At 42.8% G+C, this 12,719-nt stretch overlaps 1 protein-coding gene across 8 annotated transcripts in view; it reads right to left on the bottom strand.

Moving 5' to 3' along the window:
• Positions 1 to 12,719, bottom strand: part of SMCHD1 (structural maintenance of chromosomes flexible hinge domain containing 1) — a 182,618-nt gene that overhangs the window by 6,278 nt on the left and 163,621 nt on the right. For 7 of the 8 annotated variants that reach the window (XM_073331462.1, XM_073331466.1, XM_073331463.1 and 4 more), the window contains one exon: positions 10,240 to 11,405. The gene's annotated coding sequence lies outside the window, so the exon portion shown is untranslated. Of the gene's footprint in view, positions 1 to 8,577; positions 8,613 to 8,724; positions 8,841 to 10,239; positions 11,406 to 12,719 lie in introns of those variants that run through there. The other variant, XR_012157252.1, reaches the window with a different exon arrangement.

Genomic DNA, 12,719 nt, shown 5'->3' with positions numbered 1-12,719 from the left:
AGTGGCTACCTGGACCCTGTGCGCTAACTGGGCAGCATGGGGCCCGCAGGTTGAGAATCACTGCACTCTAGGTACTCTTCTATCTTTACATATAGTTTATTAGTACATTTAGCAAAGTCACAAACAGTAACAGTAAGACCAATAGAGAGACTACAGAATGTATATCTGGAACATCCATATACTCTCACCATCCCTTAGAGAACAACTTGAAAAGTTAGCTATTGTTTTCCTTATCACCGGCCATCATTCTGGCACCTCTCAAGGGCTACATCTCTCTCTCTCTCTCCTACTGCTTATAAGCTGGGATGTAACTTTTATATATTATGTTGATACCAGTATGTCTAATGCATATTCAGTAGGGGTTTCTGCCCTCTTCTTTATTTGTATTTCCTCACCCTACTAATGTTGAGGTGCCTTTCTCCCATAGGTTAGTATATTAATGATTTCAACTTATCATGTACGTCAATTCGTTGCCATGGAACTCTTACGGTTGAATGTGCTTTCCAAAAGTTTCCAAAAGCCGGCATTAGCTCACGTTTCTGTGGTTGGCTGGTGTTGTTATGGACAAACTTCCCCCTCACACTCTATTTCCAATTCCTCAAAACTTAGGGGTGACCATTAAATCATATATCTGTGCCAAAGTCCATAGACCTCAAGACTTATGCTAACTGCGGAAGCCAACGTCTTACAGGATAGGCTTGTAGGTTCCTTGCATTACTGCTGAGTATAATAAAGGCAGAATATAATGAAGGCAAGGCATTTAGGCTACAAGTCCTGACCCCCCGCCCCCGATATGGTGATTGTTAAAGAACCCTATCATATAAATTTAGGGCCTTACACCTTTGTTTGAACCCATGTTTTTTACAGAATGCAATAGATGACAGATAAAGGAGACTTGCCACCTGACCAATTAGTATATGTGTACTGTGTGGTGTGACAAAATTTTTGACCCTTTGACCTTGTACTCCCATTGACCATAAAAATATCTTTTATATATCGTTATTACAATACTAGAATACTGGCCATTTCTACTGTATGTCACACTTCTCATAAGAGCCTCTCACTTGGTTAGCACGGTAGGCTACCAACGATGATGACAAGAGATTCTGTTGGTACCTTCCTTCTGACCACAGTGCAGTGCGTCCACCTTAAACATATCGTCTTCTGCCAATGTACCGATACTCCTTTTTAGAGCAACAGGCCATCGGTAGAATTTCCCATGTTGGGTGATATGCTACCAGAGAAGGTACATTGATACATTCATTGTAGATGTTGTCTTCAAGGTAACCTACTGAGTGGATAGCTGCCAAGTGTCCAAACACATCCTCATTTGGACTGAACACAAGCAAAGAGGCTACAGGATACATAAGTGGACAGGATACATAAGGTTTTGCCACAATGTAATCTTAGTTAAATCACAGTTTAATTAGGGTGCAGTGTCACAGACCCCATACCTGAATTGCTTCCAGTGGCACTCTGACAAGAATTAAGCAAGTGGCTCTTCTTGTTTCATGAGGCTGAATGCTGCATCAATATTGCTGGTACTCCCATGTATGCTGGTACTGAGAGCGCAGTCTCCTGAACAGTAGGAGAAACCAGCACTGAAAGGCTCAGCAAATCTTTTACTGATGCAAACGCCTCCAGCATGGTTGGTAGAGTTGGTCTTGGGACAGTGCAGTGTCGCATATGTAGAAGGTGCACCCTCAGGCTCTGGACTTGATGACACCGATCTTGTACTGGAATTAATGGTGAAGACTTCTGTGGCATCAGAGAATACGAATGTTTAGTTTTCAGCTGCACTTTTATCCTCATGCCTAGATGACTTTCGGACTGGAAACATTCCCCTCTTGGTGGTCTGCTTAGAGATCTTATGCATTTTCTTAGGCACTGGGGAGCATGAGTGGTGCTGGGACTCAGGCAAAGTAGTGGGTGCATTCCAAACTGATGCTGACGAACTCGGTGCTGAGTCTGACTGACTGGGCTCTGATGGAGGTCTTAGGGCCACCTCCACGCACAAAAACTTCTCTATCTTTCCTTGTCCAAGGCTTAAAGTCTTTGCACGTCTGGCATTGATCCGGAATATGAGCCTGACCACAATGAGAGCACTTGCTAAGGCAAGTCAAGCAAATCAAATGACTGTCATGGGTGGTAAGAAAGAACTGTGGGAGCTTGGGGACGGCTGGGTCCTTTATATTGGCACTCAGTGGCATGTAGCAGCAGAGGGCACTTGAGCCACCCTAACACATACCAACTGAGGGAAAAAATTTGGATGACTGTGCGTGGAGTATGTGCACACCAAGAGTGGAATACACACATGCAATCACTCAAATAACTCAGCATAGTTCATAAAATTATAGTAGTAGCTCATAAAATTGTATTTCACTTACCAGCCCTGGTAGTTCAGAGGTTCTGAAGAAATGGTTACTTACTGTAACTGTGATTCTTCAAGATGTGATGCAAATATGTATTCCACTTAGATGTAAGTATGCCCAGGGCATTGGAGCTGGAGAAATTTGCCTAACAGTACCCATAGGAGACAGTCATCGCGCCTTGTGGCCAAAGCCCCTCCCCTGGCTATATGAAGTGGTGCCACCTCAACCCCTGTTTAGCCCCTTCACATTTAATAGACTCTGATGTAGAGGGGGATGGAAAGTGGGTCATGGCATACATGACTGCATCACATCTCGAAGAACCACAGTAACAGTAAGTAACCATTTATTTTTTGAGTAGATGCATCTGTGTATTCCACTTAGGAGACTCAAAAGCAGTACCCATAAAGGGTGGGGCTTGGAGTCGATTTAACAAGGACTGCAAGACCACCTTCTCAAAGTTTGAATCTGCTCTGGATGCTGTGGTAATGACACAATGGTTTGTAAACTTATGTATCGATGACCACAAGGTGACCCTGCAGAAGTCCAATATTGAGATGTCACTTAAGAATGCCATTGAGGCAGCTTGTGGTCTCATAGAATCAGCTCACACATGTGGCCCAGAAGCCTCAGGCACAGCCATACTGTTGTGGAAGGTTGAGACTGCAGACCGAGACAAAGGTGGTGAATCACCTGAAAATGGTCGGTCAAAATGCTCTCTAACTTGTAGAGCCTATTACGGCCTCCAATGAACTTGATTTTCTGAGTGGGGACCAATGCTGACTTCCCGGTGTTGAGAATGAGACCCAGGCAGTCAAGTAAGCACGGTGTAATGTGTAAGTGAGAACGTCTTCTGTAGACCTGCCCCTCAGTAACCAGTTATCCAGAAATGGGAAGACAAATTCCTTTCTTTCTGAGGCACACCATCACTGTGACCATACATTTGGTTTTTACCAGAAGGGGGCAGAAGAGAGACCGAAAGGAAGGACTGTGCACTGAAAATGGAGGTTCATCACAATGAACCAAAGAAATCTTCTGTGTCTCAGTAGAACTGCCACATGAAAATGAGCGTCCTGAGTCAAAGTGGGGAGGATAGTTGATAGGGTGACCGTTTGAAACCTCATGTATCTGATATATTTGTTGAGGCTGTGGAAGTCAAGAACCTTTGGATTTGGGAGCCAGCAAGTACCAGGAATAGAAGCCTTGACTCCTGGTGCTCTAGAGGAAAATCCTCCACCACTCCCAAAGCCAGTAGAGACCAGACCTTCTCAAGGAGCAATATCTCATGAGAAAAGTCCCTGAAAAGACACAAGGAGGGAGGTGGGTAGGAGGAGTGGAGAGGAACTGGATAGCATAGCCCGATCTGATGGCACTTAGACACAGCTGTTGCTAGTAATTGAGCCCCAAACATTGTGAAAGCAAGCTTGTCTGTCCCCAAACAGAGGGGACGGGTAATAGAAGTCACAACTGGACAGCTGCTCCAGACAAATGAGTCAAAATGGAGGCCTGGGTGGTGCCGGGAGAGGGTACTTCGATTGGTTGAACCCAGGAGACAAATACTTCTGGATCTGGGACCTATGACTCTTTCTGAGGTGGTCCTGCTGTCTCAGAGGAGGGAAAGACTGCTCAAAGGGGCATTGCTGCTGCTGTTGGCCGCCATAATGGCATCTTTGCACTAGTGATGTATACACCCCCAAGCAACTTAGGATAGCCCTAGAGTCTGTGAAGGAGTACAGAGTTTCATCGGTTTTGTCCAAAAAAAGCACCTATCAAAGGGCAAGTCCTCTATAGCCTGCTGCACTCCAGGAGCAAAGCCTGAATTCTGCAATCAGGGTGCCCTCCTCATGGTCACCGCCAAGACCATCATTCTGGCTAAAGTGCCTGTGACATCAAGCATGGACTGTAGTGACTTCTTGGCCACCAGGCAGCCTTCAGCCACCCCAATTCCTCCCTGGAGGTTTCAGACAGTGGGTCTCTAAGTTTAGACATAGCCGTCCAATTCACAAAGTCACATTTGGACAACAATGTCTGCTGGTTTGCAATCTGCATTTTCAGGGAAGAGGAGGCATAGATCTTACAACACATTAAGTCCATCCTCTCAGAGTCCTTGTCCTTAGGAGTAGCCTTAAATTTGCCCTACTGAGCTTTGTCATAAATTGCCGTTATAACCAGGAAATTAGGGGCAGGGTAGAGTAAAAGCCCTCAAATCCCTGCACTGGTACGAAGTAGCGTTTCTCTAAACACTTCGCAATAGACAGCACTAAAGCTAGCATGCTCCAAAGACCCTTTGCAAGCTCCAGGAGTGCATCGTTATTGGGGAAGGCCACTCTCTCTGGGGCAGATAGCTGCAGAATGTCCAGCAACTTATCAATATTCTCCTGCAGGAACTCTGCCTGAAAGCCCAGTGAAGCAGCCACACACTGCAAAGGTCTTGGTAGACTTTAAGTCCCCAGGCACTGAAGGGGAGGAAGAGCTGAGGACCTCTGAATTATCCAGGGATTAGGAAGAGGCAATTAACTGAGCCAGGACCAGATCTTGATCCTGAACCGGTGGACCTCAATTGGACAACTACAGAGCTCTGCAAGGGGAAGGTCAACTGGTGCCTGGACCTGCAGTGGGTTGATGGACCCAGCCACTGATGTGCCTGGTGATCTTGCCTTGGAGTGGAATGAGGATTGTGATCAAGGTGCATCCCACAAATTCCATGGGAGCAACTGGCCATAAGGGTAAGGCATTGGTGGCCAGTAGGCATCTGTCCAGAGGCCCATGTATCTACTGTGGGAAGAGTGCCAATCTCGGTACCCATGCTTCTCCATGGACCGACATTGTGGACAAGGAGATGGAGAGCAGGAGAAGGATCCTGACTGGATGCTGAAGAGGCTTGGGTTTCTGAGGATAAGGGTGGAGTCATCCCCTGTCAAGGTTCCTTCCCCACTCTGAACTCTAGGGTACAGATGTGGGGACCTGCATGAAGACCTCCTAAGCTTACTTTTAAGAGCTTAGGTTAAAACTTCCCCAAGGTACAAACTATTTTACACTTGGACTTCCACTGCCACCACCAAACTTTATCTGGGTTCCTGAAAAAACGTAGTTTGGACACGTCTTTCCCCCCCAAAATCCTCCCAACCCTTGCACCCCACTTCCTGGGGAAGGTTTGGTAAAAATCCTCACCAATTTGCATAGGTGACCACAGACCAAACTCTTGGATCTTAGAACAATGAAAAAGCATTCAGTTTTCTTACAAGATGACTTTTAATAGAAGTAAAAAGAAATCACTTCTGTAAAATCAGGATGGTAGATACCTTACAGGGTAATTAGATTCAAACATAGAGAATCCCTCTAGGCAAAACCTTAAGTTACAAAAAAGACACACAGACAGGAATATTCATTCTATTCAGCACAGCTATTTTCTCAGCCATTTAAATGAATCATAATCTAACACATACCTAGCTAGATTACTTACTAAGTTCTAAGACTCCATTCCTGTTCTGTCTCCGGCAAAAGCATCACACAGACAGACACAGACCCTTTGTTTTTCTCCCTCCTCGCAGCTTTTGAAAGTATCTTGTCTCCTCATTGGTCATTTTGGTCAGGTGCCAGCAAGGTTACCTTTAGCTTCTTAACCCTTTACAGGTGAGAGGATTTTTCCTCTGGCCAGGAGGGATTTTAAAGGGGTTTACTCTTCCCTTTATATTTATGACATCCCCGAAGGAGCAAACAACTGATCTAACTCATCTGTCATCCAGAGCAAGGAATGGACCAGTGCCGAAAGTGGAAATGGTACCGCAGGACTGAGCATGCCTCAGTTGTCTCCTGTGCTGGGAGTTGTGAGGGTACCAATGCAGCTGACAGTGCCGAGGTGGAGGGCGGGGAGTGCTGACACAGTAACACAAGGGGCACAAAGTATAGAAGAGCCAAGGAGCTTCCTGGTGCCAAGGAGATCCCTGTTGCCAAGCCTGGCACTGGCCTGACTTCCACAGTCTGCGGCAAGGGAATATCAGGATAGAGTACCGATAGACCCAAAGGTTCAGCAGCTGTGCAGGCAGTGCGGCTGTGAATGCCATAGCCCTGGTGAAGTCCTGGACCAATGGAGTACTTGGGATGAAAAGGCAGAGGAGATCTGCCATTGGCATGGAACCAGTCTGTGCTGGCATCACCTTCATCAGTTCTAGAGTCAATCCCAAACCCCTACATAGTACCAGGGAGCAGTTGGAAAGGCCTGCTCCACCCTGCATACTGGCAACAACTGAACTCTTTCTGGAGGAGGAACAACAGTCTCCAGGAGACCTGGAGTGGTCTTGATTGGCCTTATGAGACCTTTCCCTCACTGCACTTGATGGAGAGCAGTTTGTTTGTCTCTTAGGAGAGGTGCCTGTGCCAGAGTGTGAGCTGATACCACTCACCGAGGACAAGGGCAATCTCCAATCCTGTCGGCCTTGGTGCTGACATAGGCCCCATGACCGGCTTGAGAAGTTGTTGTTCTAGGCAAAGGTCTCAAGCCACCTGAGCCCATTTTGTGAACGATTTTCAGATATAACATCACTGCTTGACATGAGCCTTGCCAAAGCAGAGCAAGTGTAACCCACACACCTCCTGGGTGTGGTGTTCTGTCCCATCTAGTTGCACCAAAACTACTTAAAGAGAGAGATAAAATGAGTCTGCTCTACAACCTTAGCTAACAGCGAGTTGACTTTTAGCTAATGCAGTAGAGGCTCATGCACTAAGCTCCAGAGGTCCAGGTTCAATCCAGTCTGCCAACAACCAGGGTCTGTCAGCGTTACACTAGCACATTGGGATTACCCCCTCCCCGCACATGATGGGACAATGTTTCAACCCTGGTGATGGCATTACCAGGAAAACACTTAACTCAGCTAACTAAAACGAATACTAAGGGTACTAACTATATACAACTAGAACAACTAAGTCAAAGGATGGGGAACTGTGAGGTTGAGAACCTCACAGAGCTTAGAGTCCAGCCATGGTGGGCAAGAAGGAAACTGCAGGGAGGTTGAGGTGACACTGCCTCATATAGCCAAGGGATGAGCTGTGGCCACAAGGTGAAAGCACTGCCTCCTACGGGTACTGCTAGTCAAAATTCTCCAGCTACAGAGTTAGGTGAAGGGTGTGTGAACAAGAATACTGCCCCTTTTGTGGGCACAAAGTAACATGTCTCAGCCCTTTAGGAACAGAGGCACCCATTGCTGGTGTATGCTACAACATTCTTGGGGGTTCCATAATGGCCTCATTCACTGAAAGAGCTATCTGACTGGGTCCTGTCAGCAGCAGGACAACCAAGGGCTTGTACTGTTCTGCTGCCATCCTGTGCAATAGTTCTTGATATTGCCTCTGGTAGCCAGGCAGGGATGATGAAGATAGGGCAATTGCCTCTTTGGATGAGAAAGATACATCTGTCAGTACCACTGGATTGGCTCACTGTCTTCCTCCTCCATGTACTCCTATAAGGCTGCCAGTCGTTGTCTCGGAGGAGAAGGATAATGCGACTCTCAGACTGCACAGATCCAGGGTGTCATAAGGATCCCATGGACCCCATGGGGTCTATATGAATGGTTGAAGGCTTGTTGGAGGGAGCCCCAAAGTACTGTTGACCAGAAACCTCTTGGAGGGTAACCCTACCTGGGCAGAGGAGAGGCAGTCAATTTGCACCTCCCCTTATGCCCTCAGTCCTGAGAATAACGAGCTCTGGTGCAGACACAGACCAACCAACGGACACTACTTGCAGGATTTTATGGTCTCAGCTGTGTGGTACACATGGGTACCTGTGTGTGGAATACACATAGGGACCACCACTTAAAGAAATAATGTAGGTTGGATTTATAAACTAGGAGATTGTTTCCTAGAAAGCAGTGACTCTGAAAAGGATTTAGGGTAGATCTCAGTGCAATTGTGTAGCTAAAAGGGAGAATGTAATGCTTGGATGGATAAACAAGGGAATGTCATGTAGAAGTAACGATGTTTTACTACTTCTGTTTATGGTATTAATAAGATCATTACTGGAATACTGCATCAGTTCTGACATCTACACTTCAAAAAGGATCTTGAAAAATTGGAAAGGGTTCAGAAAACACATAAGAATGACTTGAGATTGGGAACACATACCTTATAGTGAAAAACTAAGGAAGCTCAATTTATTTGGTTTACCACAGAGCGGTTCATGAGATATCTTGATCATGGTGTAACAAGTACTTACATGGGTAAAAGATTTCCGATAGACAGCTCTTTAATCTAGCAGAAAATGACATAAGAGCAAATGGTTGGAGGCTGAAGCTAGACAAATTCAAACTACAAACGTGGAAATTTTTAACAGGGAGAGTAATTAACCATTGGAACAACTTACCTAGGGACATAGTAGATTCTCCATCACTTGCTGTCTTTAAGTCAAGACTGGATATCTTTCTAAAAGATATGCTAAACATCAACAGAAGTTGTGGATGTGATGCAGAAATTCTTGGCCTAAATTACACAGGAGTTCACTCTAGTTTATAATGTTTTCTTCTTGCCTCAAATAAAATAATCAGTATAGTGACTACCACTGCCATCTGGTGCCCCATTTCATACATATACTAAATCAAACTATATAATTATAAATGGTCCTGAATAAACCAAATATTTTACAGCTATATTGTTTCAGTTCAGTCTGTTTATTATCTAGATGTGTAATCACATAAAAATCCAAACCTTTTATATTAAATAGCTATTTAACTTCATAAGAAAACAATGTACAGTGCAATTTTTCCTATTTCTAATAAATTATACATACTGTATAAACACACAAAAAAGCAGTGTGTGAGCCCAAATGGACTGGTGTGCTTCAGTGTATTTACTTCAGGGGCTAGAATGAAATTTATATGGAGGCAGACATGCACCTTACCTTTAGTTTCTATTTTTCTGATAGCCATTAAATGTGAGGTGGCTGGTACTCTAACCAGATTGAAGTACTTTTTATTATTACACTTGTTGTTAATTTTACATTGCTGCAGTTAATATATGTGATTTTTAAAAAGAAAAATAAGCAGTGGAACAAACTGATGCCTGGAATAACTCCACAGATCAATGTGGATCATTAAGTTCTGTACTTAAGTCTTTTTTTTTTAAAATTAGAAATGTCACTCACAAAATGTCCACCACTGACCAGCATTCTCCAAGATAATTGAAAAGGGTGCTTTTCCTGAAGTTGCTCATTTTGTTCCCAACTTACCTGAGTTCAGCTAAGACAGAGAGCAAATGTTACTCTCCTAGATAGTGTTGCACAGTATGCTTCAGCCTAAAAAGCTATCTAACTTCCTTGTTGCTGAGTGAGAACAAATAACCCTAACGCCGCTCCGCCAGTACTCCTCATTTTGTCATATATTAATCACATGACCACCATCCATGTGACTCAACTGAAGAACCTGGAGGTCATCTTTGACTCCTTCCCTTTCATTGCCTCAAACACCCAAGGCATGCCTAAATCTTAATTCTTCCTCCAAAACATTTTTAAGTTCCAAAGTTTTCAGTGTAAAATTTTCAAGAGCAGCTAAGTAATTTAGTGAAAATCAGTAAGGCTTACGCACTATCAAAATGTTAACTTCTGTCTTCATATATAAAATTTTTCTCAAGGCATTCACCATATCCTATTTTGATTACTGTAACCTGTTCCTCTCAGGCCTCTGACACTCATTGTCCCCCACCAGTCCATACGAAATTCAGCTGCTATGATCTTCTTCCTCGCCTCTATGTCTTCCCCCATTCAATTACCTCTACTGGCTACTTTCCAACTGTTCCAAATTCAAGCTCCTGGTTCTCACTTTCAAGCTTCGTCATATCTCTGGCTTGCCTTATTCAGTGGCTTGTCATATCTTCTCTCCTCTGCTGAAGCTACTAGTCTCCATGCCCTGTTTGTGTGCTTCTCTCACAACTGTCTTTGTGCTTTCTTCCATGTCATTTCTCATGCACTGGATCCCAACTCAGAATTTGCAAGGCCACTACCCTCTCTTCCGACAAATACAGCCTCCCATCCCTCTCTCATCATGATGCAGAAAAGAAACTGGCTAACTAACAATGGCTACAAAGACAGATAATTGGGAACAGCTGACAATCTGAAAAAATCCTTTCATTGTATATTTTCTCTCTCTTCACCACCCACTGTCTATTGCTTGTCATGTAGTGTTTGCTTTTTGGAGCAGAAACTCTCTTCCTATTTGTACAGAAAGCAAATAGCACATTATAGGGGCTGCAGTAAAGCAAATAATAATAGTTTATATCAGGACAATATCACATTGTAAAGTGTGACATGGAAACAAAAAAATGTTTGGCAATCACAACCAACAATGTAATTTCCAGCTTTACGTATAGAAGATTCTTACAGGCACTCATAAAGTCTCTCACTTTGTCAAGCCATACTATTGAAATACAGCCTTCTATCAATGTAAGTTCTAGGTCTAGTACCTAAAGACAAACCTTGCCTCCTCTGTTGATATCATCTGAGGTACACAAACCCTTAGTTTCCACTCCTTGGACAGAACCTTAGATTTTGGCTTGAAGTCAACTGCCTAAGGACTCTGCTTTGGTTGGATCTCAATGTACTGCTGCTCTATCCATATAATTTTTGCCTTAGAATTATTACTTCCTTCATCTCCTTGAACAGGGAAATCTAGAATTACCTCTTATCCAAGACATACGAAGACACTTTCAAAATGAAAATCATATTTCATTATCTTTACTGCAGCCTTAAATCACCACAATATATTGTATTTGCAATGCTCTTTGTATTGCAGCAATTTTATTGCATAAATAAACAAGGGTATATTTTAAAGCTTTTCCACATTCAAGAAACTAAAAACTCTGAAAGCTTTTATAGAAATAAAAATTAACTTTACAAAAAATTAGAGCTTATTTACATTTTTCAATACACAATTACTTTCCATCAAATATGACTGGTCTAATGCCTTTCCCTTCTGTAGGGTCCCGTTCAATTCTGATATGGAGGTTTGCACTGGCTGCTGCTTCTTCATAGGAGAGGCGATACATTCTTCTGAACTAAAGAGAAAAAATGGTACTATTAGTGTTTATAAACCAATTCTATAATAGATGGAAAAGGGCGGATCCTCAGCTAATGTAAATTGTCCATCAATTTCAACGGAGCTATGGTAATTTACATTAGCTGGAGGGTATGTCTCAAAATTTGTGGAAAAGAAATCACCCCACATTGTTTTGATGTACTGACTGACTTTATGACTGAATAACATGATGAGATGATCATAAGAGTAAAATATAATTTCTAATATTGTCAATGGATTACTTTTATACTTGCCACTGGTCTTGTAGTTATTTTGATAAGAATGGGCGGTGGTAGCAGGGTGATATATTGTTTAGACCTCTCCATTGGCTAGCTACTTAAATTTTGCTTTTAGGCAATAATTAAGAGGAGGAAAAGAATAAACAACAAATGAAAATAATAAAAAAAAGCAATGTGGCACAGTAATATAGTAGGTTTCAGGGTAGCAGCCGTGTTAGTCTGTATTCGCAAAAAGAAAAGGAGTACTTGTGGCACCTTAGAGACTAACAAATTTATTTGAGCATAAGCTTTCGTGAGCTACAGCTACAGATCATCAGATCCGATGAAGTGAGCTGTAGCTCACGAAAGCTTATACTCAAATTTATTAGTCTCGATGAAGTGAGCTGTATAGCTCAAGAAAACTTATGCTCAAATATATTTGTTAGTCTCTAAGATGCCACAAGTACTCCTTTTCTTTTAGTAATATAGTAAGATCATACTGTTACAGAATACAGCTATCAAAAATTTAAATGGTCTCAAAAATGTAACCATAATCTAGTATAAAATTAACATAACTTAATTCTAAGGATTATAATGGCAAATAGAAATGAACAAAAAGTAACTCTCCCTATCATCTTAAAACTGTACACTTACATCATTCGTGGAATGTTTTTGGCTTATAAAATATTCAGCACTCAATCTAAAAGAGATGTATTCACTGGTGGAAAATTGAAAAGCAGGAAGCTTGATTCTTCTTTAGAAAAGCAAGCAAGCACTGATCCTGATTTATGGGACAGATCTAGGTCCTCTCACTGTTTAACACCAATTCCATAGGATAGGGAGGTAAGTAAATCCCCAAGGCTGGAACTTGTTGATCTCAAAACTCCATGCAAAACATGAAAGGGGACTCTAAACAAAACTGCAGATTTCTCTGGCAGTTGTGCTGGACATCTTTCATGAGTAAACTCAGTTGAAAAATTCAGCTTTTGCTTCAGTAGGGTCAAAGAGGAGAAATTGGGTTGTGAGAAAGCAAAACACATATTTAATCAATAAGGAGCAACTCTTGCCATTTTCTT

Source organism: Lepidochelys kempii, chromosome 2, assembly GCF_965140265.1.
Source record: "Lepidochelys kempii isolate rLepKem1 chromosome 2, rLepKem1.hap2, whole genome shotgun sequence".
NCBI classification, from domain to species: Eukaryota; Metazoa; Chordata; order Testudines; family Cheloniidae; genus Lepidochelys; species Lepidochelys kempii.
Note: the sequence above shows the minus strand (reverse complement) of the source record. Positions and strands in the feature narration are given on the sequence as shown.